Raw genomic sequence first — 12517 nt, 5'->3', positions numbered from 1 at the left:
ATTGCAGTTTCCATTAGTAAAGAATGTAGTTTCCACTTTGTAAGAGCCTACAAATAAATGTGTGTATTGAGACCTGCTATGCAAAGTACTGTACCTCTTTCACCATTGTACCATGTACAGTATGCAAAGCGCCTGGTAATGACCTCACTCAGATGCAGCAGCTGTAGAGTAATATGTGCCAAACTGCTTTCCTGTGTGCATACCTCCAACTTGTGAACCACTCCACTCGGGAGCTGCGGCGCGGCCTCGGCCGGAAAGGGAACAGGGCTTCAAAAGAAGGGGTGGGGCCTCGCTGCACGACCCCTGTTTTCGTCATTTTGGGGACGTGCCTGGTGCTCCCTGAGCAGCTGGGCAGCCCCTGCCTCACTCCCCGCACTGTTTAGATACCGTGCGTAATGACCTCACTCAGGTGCAGCAGCAGCTGTAGGGTGATATGTGCCGCACTGCTTTCCTGTGTTCCAAACTACCTGGATGAATATTAATTTGTAATTATCTCACTGACCATTATCGACTTTTGAAAAAGGGAAGTTAAATAAAAGCAGTTCTAATAAAGTAACATTACTAAACTCCATATACAGAAAAAGTGATGGCAAAATGAGCTGACGCGTCCCTCGGTATATGGAGAGAAGCAGTGAAAGTCACTGCTCCTGCTGCCTCTACATTGCACCGTCCCCTTGTGTCCAGTGTGCGCCCTGTGACGAGAACAACGCGCAAGCTTCCACAAACGGTTACAAAACATGATATTTGATAGCCAGATTATGTTATATGTCAGGGGTGGGGAACCTTTTTTCTACCAAGGGCCATTTGGATATTTATAAAATCCTTAGGGGGCCATACAAAAATTCTCAACTTGAAAAATTACCCTGCCCCCCAGTGGGTCTGCCCCTTAGAGGTACTGTGTGCGTGCGCCAAAAAAATGGGTGTGGCCAATTAAAATGGGACGTGACACACATATGCCCCCAATAGTGCAGTGCCAGATCCACAATTGCCCCCACAGTGCCAGGTATACAAATGCCCCCACAGTGCCAGATCCACAAATGCCCCCACAGTGCCAGGTATACAAATGCTCCAGTGTCAGGTATACAAATGCCCCCACAGTGCCAGATCCACAAATGCCCCCACAGTGCCAGATCCACAAATGCCCCCACAGTGCCAGATCCACAAATGCCCCCACAGTGCCAGATCAACAAATGCCCCCACAGTGCCAGGTATACAAATGCCCCCACAACGCCAGGTATACAAATGCCCCCACAGTGCCAGATCACCAAATGCCCCCACAGTGCTGCTCACCGCTGCTCCATCCGGCAGTGTGTCTCGGGTGTCAGGGGGTCAGGACAGGGAGGAGAGCGCGGCTATGTCGGGCGGCGGCGTGTAGGACCTCAAACCAGCTGCCGGTTCGTGAGCCAATCAGAGCTTGCGGACCGGCAGCGGCGGCTCCTGATTGGCTGCCGGTCCGCGAGCTATGATTGGCTCACGAACCGGCGGCTGGTTTGAGCTCTTACCTGCCGCCGGACATAGTAGCTGCGCTCTCCTCCCTGCCCTGACAGCTGAGACAGCTGCTGCCGGACTGAGCGGCGGCGTCTCTCACAGACACAAGCGGGTGTCCGGAACAAACGGCTTTGCGGGCCTTATACGGCCCGCGAGCCGGAGGTTCCCCACCCCTGTTCTATGTGAATAGAGTCCATAGTGAGTCACAAATCTGTACAGGGATTGAAAACCAGTATAAGAGCATAGAATGGGTTGGGACCGCAGTACCTGCGGCCAGGATCCCGGTGGTCAGCATCCCGATCCCGGCCTGGGGGGAAGGGGGGCGTAACGAAGCCCTTTGCGGGCTTGCTGCGCTCGCCACAGGTTTTATTCCCACTCTATGGGTGTCGTGGATACCGTGTCGTGGATACCCATGAGTGGGAATAGTCTCTTCTAGTCGGCATTATTTATTTTATTTATTACCAGTTAAATAACTGCGCTATAAATATATAGCGCACACATATTCTGCAGCGCTTTCCAGAGAATATTTGGCCATTCACATCAGTCCCTGCCCCAGTGGAGCTTACAATCTATATTCCCTACCACATTTGGGATCCAATTGACTTACCAATATATTTTTGGATTGTGGGAGGAAACCGGAGTACCCGCAGGAAACCCACGCAAGTACGGGGAGAATATACAAACTCCACACAGTTAGGCCCATGGTGGGAATCGAACCCATGACCTTAGTGCTGTGAGGCAGTAATGCTAACCATTACACCATTCGTACTGCCCTACTATCGGTATTTGAATTGTTCGGGATGGTCACATAACTACATCCCCATAGAACTGCACCCACACTGCCTAGATCAGGTTGCCTCCCTGGATATGAACAAAGCCGGCCCTAACCAATATGATGCCCTAGGCAAGATTTTGGCTGGTCCCCCCTAGCACCACCGCTAGTTTCGCCTCTTACCCTGCACCCCTTTCCCAGCCCCATCACCTCTCACCCATAGCAGTCCTTATTTTGGTGTTCCCACCACCTATAATTTAAATAGGAACAGTGCGCACATTCGGCGCACAGCGCAAAAAGGGGTGTGTTTCTGCTGGCAAGGGGCATGGCCACACAATAGTACCCCCAATTCAAATTACACCATAAAGTACTGCAACTTTATTCACATTTTATCATGCAATAGTGTCTCTAATTCATGTTACATCACACAGTAGTACCACTTTACCTTATAAACATTACTCCTCACAGTAGTGCTCCTTATTCACATTACACCACACCATATTGCTCTTTATTCACATTAGACCACACAGTAGTGCCCTTTCTATACCAACACCACACAGTAGAGCACCATAAACACATAGGGGGATATTCAATTGTTTGAAAAGTCAGTTCGGTGTCTGTTTTTTCCTATCTAATAGTCATGAAAAAACACACACCCAACCGACTTTTCAAACATTTGAATTCCCCCCATAATGCCACACATTAGTAATTCATTTATACACATAATACCACACAGTAATGCCCCTTACACATATGACACACATTATTAATGTCCTTATAAACATAATGCACCTTACACATTATGCCAACCTTTATTAATGCCCTTATACACATAATGTCCCTTACACATATGCCGCATATTATTAATGCCCTTATACACATAATGACACACATAATGTCCCTTAGACATTTGCTGCACATTATTAATGCCACAGATAATGCTCCTTACACATATGCCAAACACTTTTGCACAACCAACCCACTCACACACAGCACTCACACGGCCGCTAACACTGTGACCTCTGCCTCTGCTTGGATACAGATGTGTCCTCATAAATCTTGCCTCAATGCGCCATGCAGCAAGAGATGCCTGGCGTGAGTCAGCTGACAGCTCTGCTAATGTCGGGCACCTTTTTTTTATGAAAATGCATCTTAATTGCTATGTGGCTAGGATGCACAAGCAGCTTCTGCTGATTAAAATGATATGCAGCACGCGGATCTTGTGACGGCTCGTTCGTCACACAATAAACTGCTCCTTGATAAAGTAAAATTTGCTTTTAGGAAATGTCGCAATAGATATTATAGATGGGGGAACAAACCTGGCAAGATGTTGGCCAGGGCCTTGCGTTCTCAGAGGGCTCTTTCCTACATCTCCTCCATTAAGACTGATCAAGGCTCCATTGTACACAACACAGACGAGATAGCTGCGACGTTCTGCTCCTACTACTCTTCGCTATACAATTTGCCTTCCCCTGTGGACCTCTCGAATCCTGATGTAAGGCGGAGAGCTGTCCACTCATACCTTACGAAGATCGGTTTCCCCAGACTCACGTCTGACGCTTGCGAGGTGCTTGAGAGACCCTTCTCCTCTCTGGAACTTGAGGAGGCCCCTTAAATCGACCCCATCTGGGAAGAGCCCAGGCCCTGGCGGCTTCACGATTACCTATTATATAACCTTTAGAGACAGATTGCTCCCCTTATTACTGGAGGCCTGCAATACTGTTTCAGATAGGGCGTCTTTTTCTCGCCAATCTCTGGAAGCCCATATCACTGTCATCCCCAAGCCTGGCAAAGACCCCTCCCTGTGCCCTAGCTACCAGCCTATTTCCCTCCTCAACACTCACATTAAGCTCTACGCTAAACTTCTTGCGAACAGATTAAAACACCTTTTGCCGTCTCTCATACATCTTGACCAGGTGGGTTTTGTCCCTGGCCGCGAGGACAACACCACTAAGATAATAGCTCTCATTCACCACATGTCCTCCTCACCCCTTAAGATCTTGGTACTCTGTTTTGACACCTTTTGAATGATTATGTGCCAGCTCAGAGACTCCTGCCCATTCTATCTCCAAGATCTACACCATCCTACTTATAGATTCCGGTACACCCCTCCCGCCTTTTACCCAGGTGTGGAATAAAGAAATGGGTGTTGACCTAGACGATGACCAGTGGAACAAGATTTTTAAATTGGCCCACGCCTGCTCCGTTACCACGTTAGTTATTGAGACGCAATATAAGTTACTCTGCAGGTGGTATAGATTCCCTGATACCCTCTCCAAAATGGGTTTGGGTATCCCTAACATCTGTTGGCGCTGCTCTAATGACGTCGGTCACCCGTTCCATATTTGGTGGCTCTGTCCCACTATTCAACCCTTCTGGAAGGAAGTCCTTTCCCTATCCGCTATAATAACAGGGGGGGATGTCCCTGTTGACCCGCTGTTTTGGCTTTTTCACCTCTCTTCTGGTCCTATCCCTAGCTATGAGCACTCCTTGCTGTGCCACCTAAATTACGCGGCAAAGGCGGTGGTCCCTGTTTTCTGGCGCTCACCCTCTCCACCAACAGTGTTGGACTGGTTTCATAGGATTGATCTTAATATGGACATGGACGATGTCATGTCCTCTATAGACAATGAGTACGACCGTTTTAGAGATACTTGGTTCCGGTGGATGGCATTTAAAGACTCTTCTTTATATCGGGAGATCCTCACTAATAATTGCCACCAATCCCCCTAGTATCCCTGGCGGGGCATTTCATATCCTAGATTTTACCATATAGATTGCTTTCCCTTTTTTTTTTTTCTGTTTGTTTCTCCTCTCTTCCTCTCACTTGTAAGTTTCGGATCAGGATTCTTCTCTTCTTTCTCCCCCTTTCTTCTCTTTCTATTTTTGATTTCTTCTTGTTCAGTTTGTATTTTTCTTATTATTTCTCGTAAAAGACGGGTCTGTGTATACTCATGCTCTTTGATTGGGATAGTTATTTTCTAAGGTTTACATAATTGTGTGCTGTATATCTGTTAGCCCATAGACTGTCTTGCACGGTCCAGGCCTGCTTTCCCTATCTGTTTTTGCTATTAGTGCACCATACTGTTGTTATATGTATTGATCTTTGTTACGCAATAAAAATCTAATTTGCACTAAAATTATATGCAGCATGCCTATATACTGTGTGCGACTGTGGCTGTATCTGTATACGAAATGCTACACCCAGAATATAGGCATGCCGCATATCATTTTAATCAACAGAAGCTGCTGGTGCCCCTAGGCATACCAAATGCCCTAGGCAATTGCCTAGTTTGCCTATGCCTAGGGCCGGCACTGGATATGAAGGACAGTTATCAGAGAAGCAGTGAATACTCTGGAAGACAGTGAATATGGTCCAAGAATTTCCAATTTTTTTAAACAAATAATCCCTTTATGGGAGGGTTGCAGCAATGAGGCCTTCCAGAGAGGCTTATGGTCTAAAGGGAAACTTTTTGGCCTAAATACTAAAATGGTTCTTATGGAGCTGGGCCTGCTTCAGATGCGGTCACAACTGAGTGATTATTGGCAGACTGCGCATGCGTTGTGCTCGCAGAGTGCAAGCAACAAGGTACATTTGTGATAACGCGCACAGTGAGGAATCAGTCGTAGAGTGATTGACAGGAAGTATCTGCAGGCTACTTTAGTCACACACACAAGTCAGCCAGAACTCAACTTGCAGCCAAATGGGTGTAACGCAATACATGGAAACAGGGTGCACGATGGTGATAACTGTGGCATACTTACCGACAATTTGGCTGCCCCCTCCGGGAGGAGGCAGCCAGGTCGGAGCAGCGGGGGTGTGGAGATGCTTCTTGATGACGCTTAGGGGCGGGGTTGGGGGTGTGGCTGCACGATCACGTCATCGTGGCCCCGCCCCCTTCTAGCAATGCCGTTAATATTGACATTGCAAGGCAGGGGGCGGGGCCAGGATGACGCGAATTGCGTCATCTGACTCCCGGACCGCGCACTTTGAACTGCGCCGCCGGGGGTTATGCAGGTGATGCGGGTGGGTTGCAGGTGGTGGGCACTCGTCCGGGAGACTTGCCTTTTCTTCCGGGGGGGCGGGAGCGCCACCCGATTTTCGGGAGCCTCCCGGCCATTCCGGGAGAGTAGGCAAGTATGAACTGTGGGCTAACTAGAGTTACGTGTACATAGAGATCTGGCTGATTCAAACAGTTCTCCTGCAAGACAGGACTGGTGTAAATGCATGCTGATACTGATACATACTTGCCTACTGTCGCAGAATGGCCAGGAGGCTCCCGAAAATCGCGTCTCACTCCTAGCCGCCCGGAAAAGTGGACAAGTCTCCCGGATCTGGACTCCACATCCTGCACCCCCATGCAGCCACCTGTCAGGTGGGGGTGATGAAGTGATTTGTGTCATAGTAGCCCCGCCCCCTGCTTTACAATGCTGTAATCTGGGCATTGTATAGCAGGGGGCAGGGCCGCGATGACGCTATCGGGCATCCACGCTACCCACCTAGGATGATGCCACACCCCCTGTTGTGTTGACTTTGCTGCTCCCTCCCAGAGAGTCGATGAGTACAATGTACTGAAAGTGACTGCTCTCATCAGGGGGGTATCTAGAGAGGAAGAGGCCCGTGTGCCGGCTCCGTCAGGGCCCTCTCTTCCCTAGCCGACGGCAGCGCTGTGACTCTGGGCACTAGGGTCCCTGGGGGAAGGGGAGGAGATTCAGGGGACAATTCAGGGAATATTTGTGACGTGCGGTGGGGAGTAAAATTACAATGGGGGCTTATGGACACAGGGTTGGGGGGTGGGTTGTAAAACACCCCCTAGGTATATTGTTTGTAAAATAAAATATTTCAATATACCTTTTAAAATACTTCTTAAGCGGTTTTGGGGGGGGAAATTGTCAGTTAGGCGGTTAATAGACGGCAAGTGGTTGAATTTTGCATTTTTTTATTAAAAGTGGAAAAATGCTATTAAGCGAATGTTTTCTCAGCAAATGTAAGACTGACGAGTTGGGGAACAGTAACATGCCTACGGTGATATCTATGTCACTTCTAGCCACTATGACAAAACCCATGGCTAATTGACTTCGACCCTTAGGGTGTGTAACTAGACCTGGTGACAGTGAAGATGTCAATACTGTAATGATGGATGGAACTGTAGAGGTCATGCTAGCAGCAGCGGACATGCCTGCTGCGGGCTGCACAGGACGTGTGCTGCACATGTGGAATAGGTCTTACATGTGTCACCACTCAGAGGAAACTTCCTATGTGACCTGAGGGGATTGATCAATGCACAACTATTACAGCACCGCAATATTAGCACAATGACACACACAATACAGAAATACAATTGCTGACATTTGAGTCCCTAAAGCATAGAATTCCCTGGGACGTATTGATAGAAATTCTACAAGTGGTGACCCTAAATAATGCCTATTTATCTACTGTCTGTCTGTCTATCTATCTATCTATCTATCTATCTATCTATCTATCTAAAATCAATAAATGAAGTACACAGAAGTATCATATAACATGACAAAGATTTGCTAAGCAATTATATATAAAATAAATACAGTACAAAATAAAGCTGCCATCTTACAGTAAGACACTTTAGAAATAAGATTGTAGACTACAGTATATGAGAGAGCCACCTCCTAGACACACAGACTATGACACCAGGAGATGCCGACATGATGCCACAACCACCACCCTCCGCTCACACACACACAGTATGTCAGATCCCCCCTCCCTCACATACTGCAGTACCTTCCAAGTATACACAGCACAGGTACAGCGAGCAGAGTGGTAATATTGTCCTGTCTATCTCAGCTCCACCTCTGGCTCAGAACTGGGTCGCACAACAGGTATATCTAGACTCCCATGTCACATTATTTTAGCAATTATAATATACAGTGACAAAATGACACACACAGGAGGAACCTGTAATCCATGGACCCTGTCCCTCCCTGTCCTGTGACAAGGCAAGGTAATGCTTACTGTTACCACCAGGTGGCAGTGCTTTCCTCTTCCCATATTCTCTTAACCCATTCCACAATGTGATCATTAACCCTGCAGAGCATTGCACTGTTCTCTCCATGCTGAGGGATCTATCTCCATGGCAATATGCCTCGTTAAATAGGCAGGAAACTGAATGAGAAATTTATAAGGCTCAAGGGAGGAAGCCATGCTCAGAGTAAGAGCATATGTATGTATATGCACATCTCTATTAGTAACTTCTACTCTGGAAGGCTGGATGGCGCTCCTGAAAGATACATTCTGAGACAAAGGGTTTTGTCTGTGCAAACAGAATGACTTGCGTCATCATAGATAATAATATAAATAATCATATTAATTTATAACCATTTATACATTGGTGCAGAGAGGGGGCAACAGGTGCTAATTACCCTGGCCCGGGCTTGCTAGAGAGGCCTGGCAGGGGCCCAGGTCCACTGCCCCCCTACCCACGGCAGAGTATACTTACCTCCATCCACCACGGCCGGCACCATCCCCCCAGTGACATCTTCAGGAAGATGGTACCGCACACTGAGAGCAAAGACTCTGGAGAGTCTTTGCTTTCTAGTGCACAAACGCCATCTTCCCAAATATCACTAGGAGATGTCGCTAGTTGAGGAGGGGGGCTTCTCGGAGCAAGCATGGTAAGACACGGATGCCCTCCCTCCTTGTCCTCGCCCCCTTCCCCTGGATTTGAATGGGCCCCCCTGTGGAGCGCGCGGTGCCATAAGGTCTTTTATGTTTAGGTTATGTGGACACGCCCCCTTTTAGGCCCCACCTCCATCCCAGTACCAGGGCCCTGCTAGGCTCTCTACTGCCCTGTTTATATAGCTCTAGCATGTTCCATTGCACTTTATTCTTGTACGCTGTCAAACAGGGGTTAGGTGTGGAACCAGTAGGAGATCTAGTTATAGGGACACCCTACCATGGAGAAATTAATATAATATCAGTAACACACTCATTTAATAGTAAACAATAATACATACTTGCCTGTTTCTGAAAACTAGTTTTAGGGAGATTACACTGTAGTCTGAAGTAGAATGTGGCACGTGAAGCGCGGCGTGCTGTTGAGGGGGCATGTCATGCCTAGCTCCACATATTGGCGTGTCTAAACTTAAATGCTTGTTGCAAAATATTTCTATATATCATTAGCAATATATTTTGGGAAATTTTGCTGTGATTGATATTTATTTTATTTATTTATTATTTATTAACAGTTTCTTATATAGCGCAGCATATTCCGTTGCGCTTTACAATTAGAACAACAGTAATAGAACAAAACTGGGTAAAAACAGACAGACATAGAGGTAGGAAGGCCCTGCTCGCAAGCTTACAATCTATAGGGAAATAGGTAGCATCTATCCTTGTGTATCTATGCCTATTGCATAATGGTCCACCAGATTGCTAGGTTCTTAATGGGTTGTATAATGATACCCCACAAAGTTATCCAAGTGTCAGGAGGGTGTGAGACTAAAGAAAGACAAGATATGTGATGTTATGAATACTCTACAGAGGATGTAATTAGATAGGGAAGCACTGAAGGTTATGTGGGTGGGTCTGGAATTTGATAGGCTTGTCTGAAGAGGTGAGTTTTCAGGGAACATTTAAAGGTTTGGAGACTAGAGGCGAGTCTTACTGTGCGTGGGAGGGCATTCCACAGAGTGGGTGAAGCCCGGGTAAAGTCCTGTAATTTTGAGTGTGAACAAGTAATGCGTGTGGATGAGAGACGTAGATCTTGTGCAGAGCGGAGGGGTCGGGTAGGGAGATATTTTGAGATGAGTGAAGAGATGTATGTTGGTGCAGTTTGGTTAATAGCCTTGTATGTGAGTAAAAGTATTTTATATTTAATACGGTAGAATACCGGTAACCAATGGAGGGACTGACAGAGCAGATCTGCAGACGATGAACGTCTGGCAAGGAAGATTAGCCTCGCAGCTGCATTCAAAATGGATTGTAGTGGTGAGAGCCTATGTTTGGGAAGACCGGTCAGGAGACTATTACAATAATCAATGCGGGAGATAATGAGAGCATGGATTAGAGTTTTTGCTGTGTCTTGTGTAAGATAAGGGCGTATTTTGGATATGTTTCTTAGATGTATGTAACATGATCTTGAGACAGATTGAATGTGGGTAACAAAGGACAGTTCAGAGTCAAGAATGACACCTAGGCAGCGAGCTTGTGGGGTAGGGGTGATTGCAGAGTTCTCAACAGTGATAGAGATATCAGGTTGGAAACTACTATTGGCCGGTGGAAATATAATTAATTCTGTTTTGGAAATATTAAGTTTGAGGTGGCGAGATGTCATCCAAGATGAAATGGCAGAAAGGCATTCAGTGACACGGCCCAATACAGATGGTGACAAATCAGGGGAGGATAGGTAGATTTGAGTATCATCCGCATACAGATACTAACCTTGCTGCTTGCAGTGCTGGATTTCTTATTTGTATCTATTTGCTGTGATATTTCTTTTCTTCTCAATCAGCACAATAAACATGATAAATGTGATGCCTATGCAATAACTTGCAAATGCAATGTCACCTTGTTTAAATTCTTACTTTAATGATCATCTCTTGGTAAAAAAAAAAATAGCATTGTCCTTTTTGTGAGTTTAACTAAAGATTACTAATAAAACATTCTACAGCTTACATACACTAGCAGCAGAAGCAGATGCTGAGATATTAAGACTCAGATCACAGGGGTCAGGAAAGGTGTATTCTCTACCTCTACTGCCGCGGGTCCTAAAAGGTTTTGCTGAGAGTGGATGGCAGAGGCTGATGAGCCTGAACAGAAGTCATGCTAGTGACTGCAGCAAATCACTGTATTGCCCAAAAATTCCTTGGTGGCTGCAGTGAGATATCCAAATAATCAGATTTGATTTATAATGCAGGGCAGCGTAAGATATAGTAAGAACTTGAGTATTGCAGGATCCGGGAGGGTAGGCAACTATGCAATAATATTACATTTGAAAATAAGTACTGGCCTTGGCGCAGAGCCATATTAACAATAGGGAGGATGGCGCTCCAGGCCTCCACATAAAAATAGGCCCATCAACATGACAGCATGATGACCAGCCACCTGCTGCGCAGCTGGCTACTTGGACGGCCATAAATCATAAGCATTAAATTATATTTCTATTTTTGACACCAAATGATACCATTTTTTATACTTTTACATATTTAGGGAGACATTGGGGCTGATAGTGTACGGGATCTACATGGCACTGGTCATGCCCACACAGCATTGCTTCTCGTAATAGGCCCTTGAACATTTTCAACCCCAGGCCCACGAGGCCCTAGTAATCCGGCCCTGCCAAGGGTGGCATGAGGAGAGAATAAAGTAACTTTTTCATGCTTCCTAGGAATTATTTCTGCTACTGTGGCCCAGTGGACATTACATTCCAACCTTGGATCCATTGGTGCTAAGAGGGGGTGGGGGGAGCTGGTACTTATTACCTGGGCCGGGCTGTTGTAGGGTCCCGCTGTACCCCCCACTTCCCTGTGACAAAGCTGGCGGTCACAACCACAGCATTTTACATGTTTTAAAATAGCATGCACAGCATGGACAGCATAAGATCTCTCCCCGTGAAGTCGCCAATGCGCCAGACCAGATGAAGTCTGATTGATGAAACGTGTAGGGGTGCAGCCTTGCGCATTGGCGACTTAATGTGGAGAGATATTTAGAATTATCACAGCAACACAGAGCATTTCAGGAAATTTTACTTTTAGCGACTTGGATTACCCGAGGTCTGGATTTGGGTTAAAGGAAGAGAAGATGCTGACCTAATTAAGGGCCTGAACATGTTTGTGAGTAAAGCAAAAAGGCAAGCACCTGGGCAAAACCATGCTGCACTGCAGGTGGAGCAGATGTAACATGTGCAGAGAGAGTTAGATTTGGGTGGGGTGTTTCGCAACTGAAATCTTAATTGCAGTGTAAAAATAAAATTGTCGAACATTTCTGGGCTAAATGCAAAAGCAGCCAGTATTTACACTGCACAGAAACAATATCAATGTATTTGCTCCAGACACAAAGTTACTTGTTTTTTGTTTTTTTGGCTTAACTTATAAACATGAATCAGGCTCTATGAGTAGTCTTGGTGTAAGTGGAAAAACTGTGGAACCCGTCCCATATGAATGTATGAGGCGGTTTGGTGCAGAGGTGGAACTACCATAAGTTTAGCAGGTGCATTGCATCGGGGCCCCTGAGGACAAAGGTTATGTGACCGGCTGTCAGGAGACAATACTGATGCCGGGATC

General features: G+C 46.4%; 1 protein-coding gene across 2 annotated transcripts in view; it reads right to left on the bottom strand.

Annotated features, from left to right (window-relative positions):
• PRR36 (proline rich 36) overlaps positions 1-8250 on the bottom strand; it is a 181696-nt gene extending 173446 nt beyond the window's left edge. Inside the window, exon 1 of one of the 2 annotated variants that reach the window (XM_063931692.1) lies at positions 8184-8250. The gene's annotated coding sequence lies outside the window, so the exon portion shown is untranslated. The other variant, XM_063931689.1, reaches the window with a different exon arrangement.
• Between the last annotated feature and the right edge of the window lie 4267 nt (positions 8251-12517).

The sequence above is a fragment of the Pseudophryne corroboree genome, chromosome 6 (assembly GCF_028390025.1).
Source record: "Pseudophryne corroboree isolate aPseCor3 chromosome 6, aPseCor3.hap2, whole genome shotgun sequence".
Taxonomy (NCBI): Eukaryota; Metazoa; Chordata; class Amphibia; order Anura; family Myobatrachidae; genus Pseudophryne; species Pseudophryne corroboree.
This window is presented reverse-complemented; position numbering and strand designations above follow the sequence as displayed.